Below are 13,063 nucleotides of genomic sequence, written 5' to 3' on the forward strand. Positions count from 1 at the left end.
GTGCATTAAAGAATATACAGAAGTCTGTCTTATATATATACCTGTTGATCTTCTTTATTTTCATTAGTAACTGTGTTTAAGAACTGTAACTGGAACATCACCTACATTTGTATATAATTAAATGAATGCTTGAGTCATGACTAAAGATGTAATATAAATATAAAAAATACATGATTATTGGGGTACTTATATCATTATGCCAATTTATTATTTATGGTAAACTACATACTTGCTCTGGCATCTGAAGTTGGGGCAATGTGTATAATTATTTTACACCCTAGTAATAAAATAATATCGAGCATCCGTTAATTTAATCAGTTACATTATTTATAAGGCATGTCATTTGGGAGTAGGCCTGCCTTGGACATAATCCCAGTGATGTCTTAGCAATACATATTGGCATCCTATATTTATCTAATAAATCAAGTACAGATTGTACTCACATACTCATCCTACCTCTTTACCTCACCAGCGCTCCTGCCCGGTTCTTCCCTTCCTCTACTTCATCTTCAGTCTCCTTGACCATTTTCGACACCTACTTCAGAACTGAAGCTGATTTTAGTTCTACCAGCTATACCCCTATTCATGCTGTATTTTATCAACACACCCTGTACGTTACCTTGTCATTTGTTTTTTTTTTGTTTGCTATGTACGGCGCTGCGGAGACTTTGTGGCGCCTTATAAATAAACAAACTACTACCACATTGCATACATGGCATACTTTATATAGATGACTAGATTGTTTTCTTGTTGGTTATGGTAACAGGTGTCCATGACAGTGATGTCATTTTTCATGTGACTTTTGATTTTCAACTTACATTAGTTTCTTTTTTTCTTTTTACCTTAAACCGGTCAACGATCAGTTGGGTCATAACTTGGGAATTATATTGCCCAGACTGGGTGCTGTTATCATGCAGTGTAGGACTTCCGGTATCAGAGAAGTCTTGACGAAACCTGGAAGCTTACCATATCTTTTGGGAAATATATGTAACTAAGATCTCTGAATGACCTTCTATTATGTTGGTTTTTCAAATATTATTTTGCCCTTTTGCTGTGCTGGGGGTTAAATTACCCTCCCTTGCAGCACCTGAGGGGCATTCCTAGTTTAATTGAGCAGCTCTCACATTGTAATTATTTTTAAATATACTGGTAGATTGTGCGGACACCAGTGGTGCAAGAAGAATTATTTTCTTGGTGGTACTGATAGCCTCCACCAAAAATGGGTGTGGCCATGTGTCATGAGGGGGTGTGGTCACACAATGCTAGAGGAGTGACTAAATGACAATAGTAGCATGGCATCAGGAGACAGGGAATGATAAACGGGGAATGACTGGGGGTGGGTTGGCTCTTGCTTGGGGGAGAGCCGGGCAGCTTGTGTTTACAATTGTGGAGCCTGCTCTTCATGCTGTCAGCACCGCTGATGCCTGTCAGTGTGACAGGCTAAATCAGCAGTAGCCGGTAGCTGCATACAGCACCAATCATTACGCTGGGTGGGCGGGCTGCGGATGCATTATATTTAGACTTTAAAGAAAAATAGAATTGACAGTGGGTCAGGGGGTAAGTGGTACTGCGTACCTGCAACATATTTCTTACAGGTACTCCGTACCACGCCGTACCCCCTAACTTGCAACACTGGCGGACACAATTTTGGGTCAAGCGCTAGGGGAGAGTGATAGGGACAGACTTGGGTCTGTCCCTATCGCTCTCCCCTAGCGCTTGACCCAAAACTGTGTCTGCACAATCTACCAGTATATCTAACTTCCATATCAAGCTGCTCCCCCTCAGCGCATATCCTATCTGAAGGGTTATTCCTTCACCCCCTCCAATTATTTTTAAATGCCATAGTGACATGGGGGAGGGTGTACTGAGCCGCAGAGAGTGATCAAGTGGAGAGAGAAAAAGTACCAGCCAATCACTTCATAACTTCTATTTTACCGGCTTTGGGCATAATTCAGACCTGATCGTTCATCTGACACTCCCAGGAAAATGCCAGGTTAACACCCGCAAACGGTGACTTCCTGTCAGTGAAATTGCAAGGGGATTGTTGCTATTTTGGCTTACGCATACATTTTACAATCCGTCCGCATGCACAGTCATTTCATCATTTCATGGATTGTGGATTCTGACATCAGCAATCATTTCTGAATAACCCCCCATCTTTGGTAGCTGATGGGTGAATAGTTTATCACTGTCCACTTTATCACTCTCCAAGACTTAGTTCATCTGCCCCACACCGTGTGAATGAGCTTACCGAATAGTGTTTTGAATTAGGTGCCAACATTGGCCACTCCCATACATTCCCTATAACCAATGAGCATAATCCTGTCTCTTTCACGCTCATGGTCCCACCCATTCCAATTTATATATTTATTTGCATACTTCTTAGGTCAGCATAGTAGGTGACGCTACTCTAAGCATATACAAGGCTGCTAAATATTGACTACACCAGTTGATCCAAAATAGAAAAGATTACTCTACAATTTCTAGGAAGCCTCTTATATTATGTTATTCATTATTCATTATATTTCTCCTTCCAAATCATAGCATGGAAATTGAGGTGACATGTGGGAAATACAGTTTGGAACTGGTCTTATATACTATATACTGCATGGAATATAGTATTAATATCTAACATGACAGCTGGTCTATAGTACAGGCTGTATGAAACATTTAAATAATATAAATAAGTGGTCAGGAAAAGGTTAAACATACCATAATAAATAAATAAATACACAAACACAACAGAAACTGTACTGCACTTTCTAAACTCACATTCTCCCACCTCATGGTAAGGCTCCTGCTTCTTCTTCCTGGTAGCTGCTCTTTGGTCCAGTGCACTGATTGAGGACTGAGATCTACACACACCAAAAACTTGGTAGAAGAAGCTGCTACCACTGGACATGTGCATCAGCTCCGCTCTGTCCCTTACACTGCATGATATGTAGGCAGCCTTAGTAATCCTGTCATATACCATTGTGATTGTCATCATTTGAAAAGAGGAGGGGGTCTCTGGACAACCGGGACCCTCACATTTGCCTTTGTAGCATAATAGCACTGGAAATCCTAGAGTTTTGCCGGTACTTATATGTTAGTTTGGTGCCCACTAAGCTATTTGCTTAGTTTTCCGCGTCCCGCTACGCTCACCGCGCTTCGGGCTCAAGGGCTCGCTGCACGCGCCACACTATATAAAATCAACTCCACGCCGACATGGATAGTGGGGATATGAGCGTACTAACTATAGTGGGCGCACAACTAACATATAAGTACCGGTTTGCCTGCTTTATCAGATGTCAATGAAAGTCTGAACATATTAAGGTCACAGAAATTTGGAAAAGTCACTGCAGTTTCCTATTAGACATTTTGACCCACATTATAAATCAGAAACTCTCAATAATTCAAATCAGCCCACTATCTGATGAAGCCGCTGACACCTTACAGGAGGCGGAGAAACGCGTCATATGACTGTTTGCTGCTCTCACCATTCCTTTCTGGAGCTTCAGAATATGATCCCTAACCTGCCTGCAAAAAAGCAAGTACTGCAATATTACAACCCAGCACTACACTGACAGTAGCTGGTCAGTCAGCAGTCACATAAAACTGGGATCCGTCCTCTGCTTGTTTTAAACTGTGTCTGGCCAGACAGCGGACATTAAAGAACTTTTTTTTTTTTTTTAGGGGACAGTTTTTTTCCTTCTCTGTCCCAAGAAAGAATAAATGTTGATGCATGATTGACAATACTCATGAAATTACACTTGGATCTAGACCACCCTAGGAGAGTGCATATTAACAAGCTAAAGGCTGTTATTACAAGAGAACCAATCAGTTATTAATATTATATCTGTTTTTAATACTGTTTAGTATCACTGGCCAGTGAAATATATTTGTTTAATAAATTCCTAAACTTTTTATTTTACATTGTTTCTAGCGCGTGTATCCATATACTTTCAATAATTCAAATCAGCCTTAATGGGTTACAAATTATTATTAACTTGAGATGTACGATTTGGTTCTTAGGAAAGCCAAGTCCATCCGAATTTTCCAGACCTGCGCTGTCCTGCTTCTGATCCCCGGAGGAGATCCAATCCGAACTGTATCCCCACTTGGATATTGATATTGAGTTTCGGATTGCAAAAAATAATACTAGAGGTAGGAGGTATATCCAGGTGATACATCTGCAGTGTCCAGATAGACAGTCAGTAGGTCGATATTTAAAAGGTCAACAGGGTTAAATGTCGACATGGTGAACATGTTGACATTAAAAAGTTTGACATTCAAAAGGTTGACATGATGTTTCCACAATGTCAGCATAGAGGAGGTTATTCTAGTTCACTCTTTCTGACAAAATCCTTCTTAGATGGACAAAACCATGTGCACTGCAGGGGGGCAGATGTAAAATGTGCAGAGAGAATTAGATTTGGGTGAGTTATTTTGTTTCTGTGCAGGGTAAATACTGACTGCTTTATTGTTACACTGCAATATAGATCTCACTTTGAAGAAAAACCCCACCCAAATCTAATTCTCTCTGCACAAGTTACATCGGCCCCACCCGCAGTGCACATGGTTTTGTCCATTTGAGAAAGAATTTGGCAGAAGGAGTGAACCAGAATAACCCCCAGAGTGAGAATATAACAGTGTACCGAGCGTAGCGAAGCACCGTGCCCTGGGAGGGCAAGCGTTACACTTATTGATGGTCCATGTCGACATTGACACCCACAAAATTTGGAAAATTCATATCAACCTTTTGATTGTCGACTTTTTGACCCTGTCGACCATTTGAATGTCGAACTTTTGATTGTCGACATTTTGACCCTGTGGAACTTTTAACCTACTGACTTCCTATCTAGACACTGTAGATCCTTCATGCCACAACCGTAGGAGCGCCCTGCTCACAAGCTTGCAATCTCTAAAACCTATACAATTCATACGTATGTATGTATTTGAAAATATGTTATATTCACTGCAATCTTGGCTTTCTCTGTCATCAGCTGAAAACTTGTTATAATTATATAATCATAGGTGTCTAAGACAATGGGAATGTCTAGTAGTTATTTAAAACTAAATTAGAATGTAAATTTAGATCTCCATTCTATGTTTTGTTCCACCCTGTTCTCCTGCCGCTATAAAAGTGGCTGAGTCCTATCTGAGTGATCTTACCGCAGTCCACAACCTCTGCTGTCAGTGTCAGGTATGTATAGGATATTGATTATTTCTGCATCTGCCGGCTACTGGTGGCTTCCACTTTATTGCTTTGCTAAATCTTCTCTCTGTCCAATATTAGTACATTGGAGAAGGTTCTTCCCCTGGAATTCTCACCATTCCCTCTATACAAGGCATAGGCGTAGTCTGTAAGTGCGTCCTGGGATTCTTCTACTGTACATACACTGAATGATGGGGCACTACAGTAGCGCACGCAGGGGGGGTTTCTGAGTACCCAGAAAGCTGAAAGCTGAGGGTCTCCTCTTTCCATGGGTAAAAGAATTTTAAAAATCGGCCCTTGGGAACCGGAGATATCTGACTTCAGAGCAGTGGTCCCCATCCAAGCCTGTTAATTGCGGTGCCCAGGCAGATATTTCAGGTTCTGTCTGACTTAGAGTTTTTCTGAGGATATATTCCAAAAGCTGGGACTCTCCCCCTTTGATGGACACTAGAAGCTTGTCTCTACTGTGCCCAGAACCAGAGATATCAGCCTTCCAGCAGCTGGTTACTGCTCCAGCTCCACACACCTGGTATGTAGTTTTATATCCTCGTTGGCAAATTGCTCTGCCTCCTGAACTCTGATCTCCTAGTCCCCAATACCATTTGGTAGGTGGGATTCTCTGGTTTTTAATTCCATTAAAATCTAAGAAATCTATTTTCGGGAACTGGAGATATCTGCAGTCAAGCAAGCTGTCCTCCCACCAGAAAATTATGAATAATAAGCCCACTCCACTATATATATTTATTATTATTATTATTATTTATATACATTTGGTCTATCTATAATACTTTAACTGACCCGGCTTTGCTCCGTCCCTCTGGAAACCCCCTTCTGAAAATCTTGCGTTTGCCCCTGCACTACCATCTATTACTGTGGATTTAGCAGAGGGGCTATGTGGAGATCCAGATCCATGTACAATGTTACTTAAGGCCCATACACACTGTTCGAATTTGAGCTGAAAGCCGCTCAGTTTAGGTGTTTGAGCTGCTTTCAGCTCCAAAGCCGCCCAGTGTGTACAGGCCAGCAATGCGCGCTCCAGCATCATCGCCAGCAGGTGCCAATCATCTGAATGTCTTTCCATAGCCTCCGCTGCAGCGCTGACCACGTAGTGTAGGGGGACCGCTTAGTACATATGAACATATATGTTATCATGTATGCAATAAATGTGCTGCCTGGCTTCTCCACTGATCTGCAGCACTGTGTGTATCAGGCACCCAGGAATGCGCATTCTAAGCCCGCCCCGGGACTTCCATTGGCTAGTTTCAAAGGAGTCTGGGGGAGGGCTTATTAATGTGTGAAACCTTATACTGATTCCCATGTGCTGCATTACACCCGATGCATACAGTGGAACCACAGATATATTACATACATGATAACATGTATTTTTAATATGTACTATGCGGTCCCCCCTGCGCTACATGGTAGACGCTGCTGCAGCTCCCGCTGGTTGAGTTTGAAACCTTTGTGATGTCATTCTGGCATTTGCATCAGTTAGTAAAAAGCTGAAGATGAGGTTTAATAAACCCAATAACATAGTACAGCCTAATGTGATTGCGGTACAATTGCTGTCCCTGAACTGAAATAAATCACGCAGGCTCATGTATCTTATACGTACAAAATGCTAAAAGATCTTTCACTGCTACTAGACTGCACTCTTATAGGGCGGTGAGAGATTGGGGGAAATTTACTAAGCAAAATACGTCTAAAAAATTCCTATTTGTAAAGTAAAATTCAAAAGTTCAAAAGAATGGTGATTCCTAATTTACTAAGCGGCCGTTTACCGCTAATTAGCGGTAAACAGCCGTAATTACTGGTCAAATATGCCTGGAAAATACACTTCATTTTCCTGGCGTATTTGGCAGAAACCTGCACGGATCAGTGAGATTCGTGCAGGATTCAGTGTGTAAAATAAATAAATAAAACAACGTGGGGTCCCCCCACGGGTATAACCAGCACCAGGCTCAAAGAGCCAGGCTGGTTTTAAAAAAAATAAGGGAAAATTTTGCGTAGGGCTTCGCTGATTTTTAAAACCAGCCCCAGGCTCCAGGGCCGGGTCTGGTTCCCAAAATACGGGGAAGAAAAGAAATAGGAGATTTTAAGAACCAGCCCCAGACCCAACCAGCCAGCAGGGTAATGTCACAGCCGGGGGACACTTATTATATAAGGTCCCGCGTCCAAAACATTAACCCTACCAACCAGTCAGCCTGGGTAGGGGTCCTGGGGTAGTGGGGACCCCCCAACGAAGGGGTCCCCCCTCCAGAACTTACCTGCCCAGGCTGAAGCCTGATGCTGTCCCCAGTACCCCTGGGCTGTGGGTACCAGTCTGATTCAAGTGTAAAAAATAGACAAAACCATTGGATTTTGCTGTGGAACTATGAGTCCCAGCAAGCCTGGAACGCATACTTGGCTAGGAGCCCAATAGGGGCATTCGGAGTGAGAAGTGCTAAATGTTCACATTCCTGAAGTGGAGACGGGCAGGGTTCGTGTCCCGGCCCGCACGGTAACCGGGACGCACGTGCGTGTGGGGTGCTCATGCGTCCCAGTCAGATTGAGCGCTGGCTCAACGGTGGGGGCATTCTGGCAAGCCCCAGCGCTGAACAAGAGGCGCTACATCTGTGTGTAAAAACCATTACCATTAGGCAGATCTCTGTAGTGTAGCAACTTCATATAAATAGAATCTGCATGCATCATATGCTGGAGCAAACAGCTTAATCAGTCAGGTCTCTGCTTCTAGTGGAACAGGTCGCCAGTTCTAATGCAGGCAGGGCCGGATTTGTGCCTAGGCCCGTGAGGCACCGGCCTCAGGGCGGCACTAATTAAGGGCGGCAGGCAGGCTGACATTCTGTTAAATGGCACAGCGGGTGGGCAGTGGCGAGTGACGAGCGCCGCCGCCGCAAATTATCCTATGTCGGCGGCAGCGCCGCTCATCACCCGCCACTGCCCACCACTCTGCCATGCATTACATCACCGCTTAGTGGCTGGATCCGACGGTCCCCCTGCGCGTCCGAAAATGGCTCATTGCTGCCGGCTCCCGCCCATTGGCTACTCCACACACACAGTCTATTGGCTGCTGTGTATCCAGCAGCTGAGCTGATTGGCGCGCAGATCCTTCCTGCGCTCAGTCAGTCACAGTGTGTGAGCCGGAGAGAGACTGACGGAGACACTGTGCTAATCACTGTACTAATAAGTGCCTCCCTCCGGGTCCTCCGTACAGTGAGCAGTCCAGAGTGCTTAAAAAAATATGAAGGTAGGCTACAGTTAAATTTTTATGAAATATATAAATAACAAAATATATATACATTTATGATTACATTAAAACAGGGTTGCCGACCCTCCCGGAATTACCGGGAGGATCCCGAAAATCTGGTCCTCCTCCCGGCCCCCCGGTAAGGTGGGCAACCCTCCCGGATTCTGGGGGACCCCCACGCCACCCCCCAATTGCGGCGTCTTCCCCATACCTTTGGATTGAAATCCATCAATCCGCGGGTCTCAGAGGAGGGGGCGGAGCTAAAATTGCGTCATTTTAGCCCCGCCCCCTCCACGTAGATCTGTGAATTGGGGTTTTTACCATCCTGGGGGCGGGGCTTAATGATGTATAGCTCAAGCCCCGCCCCCCTGAACTGCAGCTGGAAGTCTCCTCTCCGACAGAAAAAGTCGGCAACCCTGCATTAAAATAGGGGGGCAAAAAATGTTGTGCCTAGGGGCGGCCTGGCCCCTAAATTCGCCCCTGAATGCAGGGGGTGAAACTGGCAAAATTTTGGTTTGGAATAAAGAGTCAGCCACAGAAGTGATATTGACGGCTTTTAATTAACTGATTCAAACTAGCAGGGGAAGAGAGGTGCCCCCTGGGGAGCAGGAGCCCGGTGGCAGATGACTCCATTGCCTTCCAGAGCTACGCCTCTGGTTCACAGAATATTGCGGGTACACACTGGCCAGTGACGTGCGGTGAGGTCAGTGGCTGGTGAGGCAGTGGTGCAAGCAAAAAAATTATGGCCCACAGTAGATTTCTAACTGCCAGAGGTTTCTTGGCAAAAGAGGCAACTGTGAATTTTCCCAGCACTTCCGGGTATCGCTATACACGCAATGGTGTAATAATACATTTTGGGCCCCTTCATGGAATTTTAGTGTCGTTTAAAAGCATAATACCCCCTGCAGTGTGGTGCAGACGCATAATGCACTCACTAGTGTTCCTAAAAAATAATGCCTCTAGTAGGAGTCTGACCATTCTACATGCTTGTTTCTATGGGGTTTACATGTTTGTTGCCATGGGGGTTACATGCTCGTTGCCATGGGGGTTACATGCTCATTACCATGGGGGTTTACATGTGTGTTGCCATAGGGGTTATATGCGCATTGCCATGGGGGTTACATGCTTGATGCCATGGGGGGTTACATTCTTGATGCCATGGGGTCTACCTGCTCAATGTCATGGGGGTTACATGCTCAATGTCAAGGGGGTTAAATGCACATTGCAATGGGGAGTTACATGCACATTGCCATGGGGGTTAAATGCACATTGCCATGGGGGTTACATGCACATTGCCATGGGGGGTTACATGCACATTGCCATGGGGTTTACATGATCATTGCCATGGGGTTTACATGCTTGATGCCATGGGGGTTATGGCTGGCTAAGTACAGTAAAACAGGGTTGCCTACTTTTGAAAAGCAGTTTCAGGGAGATTTTAGATTCTGAGGGGGCATGTCATGTCCCACCCAAAAGGGCGTATCTAATGACACCTATGGGCATGTCTAGGGACACTTACTGGCATATCTAGTTTGCCATACAATATTTGGCCATGCTCTCCTGAGAAACGATATGTCCTTAGCTGTAATACAAGCTTTGTAAATAGGAGGAAGGAAATGCTATGGTACTCTCCCCCTCCAGGCCCCCACGCAGCTACAGCTACAGAAAAAATTATCCCCCTCCCCACTGCTTCCCCCAAAAATGTTTAAGGCAGTGGGGTGAAAAAATGTTTATGAAGAAGAAGGGGCAGAAAGAGGAGAGGTTGTATGAAACTGCGCTGCTGCAGTAGCATGAAGGCCTGGAGGGGATCCCTTCTAATATATCAGCGGGGAGCAGAGGGACATAACTAAGCAGCCAGCCAATCTCACCTGCTGACTGCCGCTGTGTAGTTCTTCAGTGCGGTCACCAATCTCTGCAGCTTCTCCCGCTCTCCATCACCGTGCTGCGCTGTCAGCTTACTTGCATGGTGCTGACAGGTTGCCAAAAAACCTTCTTAAGTAGCCCAGAATGTTCCACAGGGCAGCCAGGTGAGGGGAGGGCTTCAGGAGGACAACGCTGCTCCCGGCCCTCAGACTCCTCTCCTCATACCAGCGCCGGGAGCTCTGCATGTGCTAGCTTGATCTGTAGTGCCCCAGCCAGGACCCCTTGATGAGCACATCGGGGAAGGAGAGGACGCACTTCTCCAGTACTTGCTACAGCTTCCCGGCACCCAGCGATCGTCAGCTCTCTGGTCGAAGGTAGCTGCTCCCTGGCCCGCTGGCTCCGGTCCGCTCCCCCTTCCGTCTGGACTGGGACTCGGCTTCTGGTGTCTGCTGCTAGAGTTAGGTGAGGGTGCAGGGCGGGTGCCGACAGCGGGGAGGGGGGTGGATTGGCCTTTCCAATGGCTTCAGTGACAGGGGCATGCTTTCATAGTGGTTGAAAGCACGCCCCTGTCACAGAGGCACTTATGAAGGTGCCGCTTTTACTAGTATTTTAAATGGGCTATTACAGCCCGCTGTATGTCCCCACCGACTGCCAGCCCCCTGCTTCCAGCGTTTTGCAAGGGGCAGATGGAGGCACTGCTTTCAGTGCCTCCAAAACCAATTTTCAACACTTAATACAATTAGAATGATTACATTAATAGAAATAAGATACTTATAACACAGAATATGTGCCATAAGTATCTTCTTTGTATTAAATTAATTGGTAATGTCAGGGGAGGCACTGCCTCCCCTGCCTCCCCTGACTGCACGTCCCTGACACTGGCCATTGGTCCAGTGATATATTGGACATCCGATAGAATGGGCGATAAATCGGCCAGTGGGTACGCATATTAATGCATTTCAAACACATATTCAGCATTATGATTGAGCTCTGCTAATGCTGCAGTACATTGAAAGGTCATTAGAGGGACTTAATAATCAATAATTGGCTGTAGTGAAGGATCAAAACTTCTAAAAATATCATCTATAATTACACATCTGTAATTGAATGTAACATAATATTTAACCTATCTACATAAATGGATGTATTATGAGTAATTGTATTTTTGTTTATATTTAAGGTCACTCCATCATGTCATACTACGGTAAGTAATCTCTCCTCACCTCTTATGGGATTGTTGACGGACTATATTTACTAATGTTTCTTTTTGGACTATTCAGAGCTTTTGGTGTAATCATATTCGATTCTAATTTGATTTTTGCAATTTGGAAATGTACTCAAGGCAAAATCAAATGTAAACTTGAATATAAAACTGAATCCCATTAAAAAGAGACTATCTGCAAAATATAAAATACTTCTACATAGACACAGTGGTGCCAAGAGGGGGCAGGCTACTTTTAACCCTGGCCTGGATCTGGTGGAGGGGCTTGAGTCCCGCTTCACCCTACCCCATTGCAGAGAGCCGGGCAGTGGTAGAGAGAGAGAGAACAGGCTACTGCTGCAGACCAGCACACGCTGCTCAGTGCTGTGTGCTGGGCTGGGGAGAGAATCAGCTGCAGCGGCACTTGTCATCTTTCTCTCCCTGTGCTCGCGTGCGATTGCACCCACACCCCCACTTATATATATATTTCTAACACTAACCACTGTGCCATCATATTTATCTGTCATCCAGGAATATATTTCATTGATATTTATTAACTTTTAAACGGTACTTGTGTACTTTCACGGCTCCCATCGCATGCCATAGCATGCCAAATGTAGTGGCATGCTATGGCATGCGATTTTTGCAGTTTTTTTTAGCATTTTTGAAAAATCGCATGCGATTTTTAACAGAAATGCATCCAAATGCATTGAAATTAGTATCAAACATGTTCGATGGCCCCCAAATGTCATTTTTGAGGCTGTACCACCCCCACTATCAACGTGAACCCGAAGCGTGGCGAGCGCAGCGAGCCCGCGAGGGGCGGCGGTACGCGTCCTACGACCTTTTCATACCCCCACTATCCACGTCGGCGTGGAGTTGAGAATAGAAAGTGTGGCGAGCCACCGAGCCCGAAGCGTGGCGAGCGCAGCGAGCCCCGCGAGGGGACGCGGACACCTGTGAAGCCCGCGAGGGGACGCGTATACCTGTGAAGGTACCCGTGTCCCCTCGCGGGGCTCGCTGCGCTCGCCACGCTTCGGGCTCGGTGACTCGCTGCGCTCGCCACACTTTCTATTCTCAACTCCACGCCGACGTGGATAGTGGGGGTATGAAAAGGTCATAGGACGCGTACCGCCACCCCTAGTGGGCTCGCTGCGCTCACCTCGCTTCGGGTTCGCATTGATAGTGGGGGTGGTACAGCCTCAAAAATGACATTTGGGGGCCATTGAACATGTTTGATACTAATTTCAATGCATTTGGATGCATTCCTGTTAATAATCGCATGTGATCGCATGCGATGCGATCGCATGCGATGCGATCGCATGCGATGCAATGCGATTTTTTACTATACGATGGACATCGTGGGAGCCGTGATTGTACACAAGTACCTTTTAAACTGACCAGCAAACATCACAACATCCCTGATTCACTAAATAACGTTTCAGTAACAGTACAATGAAATGTACACGGAAGTGCCAAAAGTCATGGGATGGCTGTACGTACAGGTGATAGTTGGTTGCGCCATCATAGTGTAGTTGTGTGGTCATTCAAAATT

Source organism: Crinia signifera, chromosome 7 (genome assembly GCF_055691185.1).
Source record: "Crinia signifera chromosome 7, ASM5569118v1, whole genome shotgun sequence".
Classification (NCBI taxonomy): domain Eukaryota; kingdom Metazoa; phylum Chordata; class Amphibia; order Anura; family Myobatrachidae; genus Crinia; species Crinia signifera.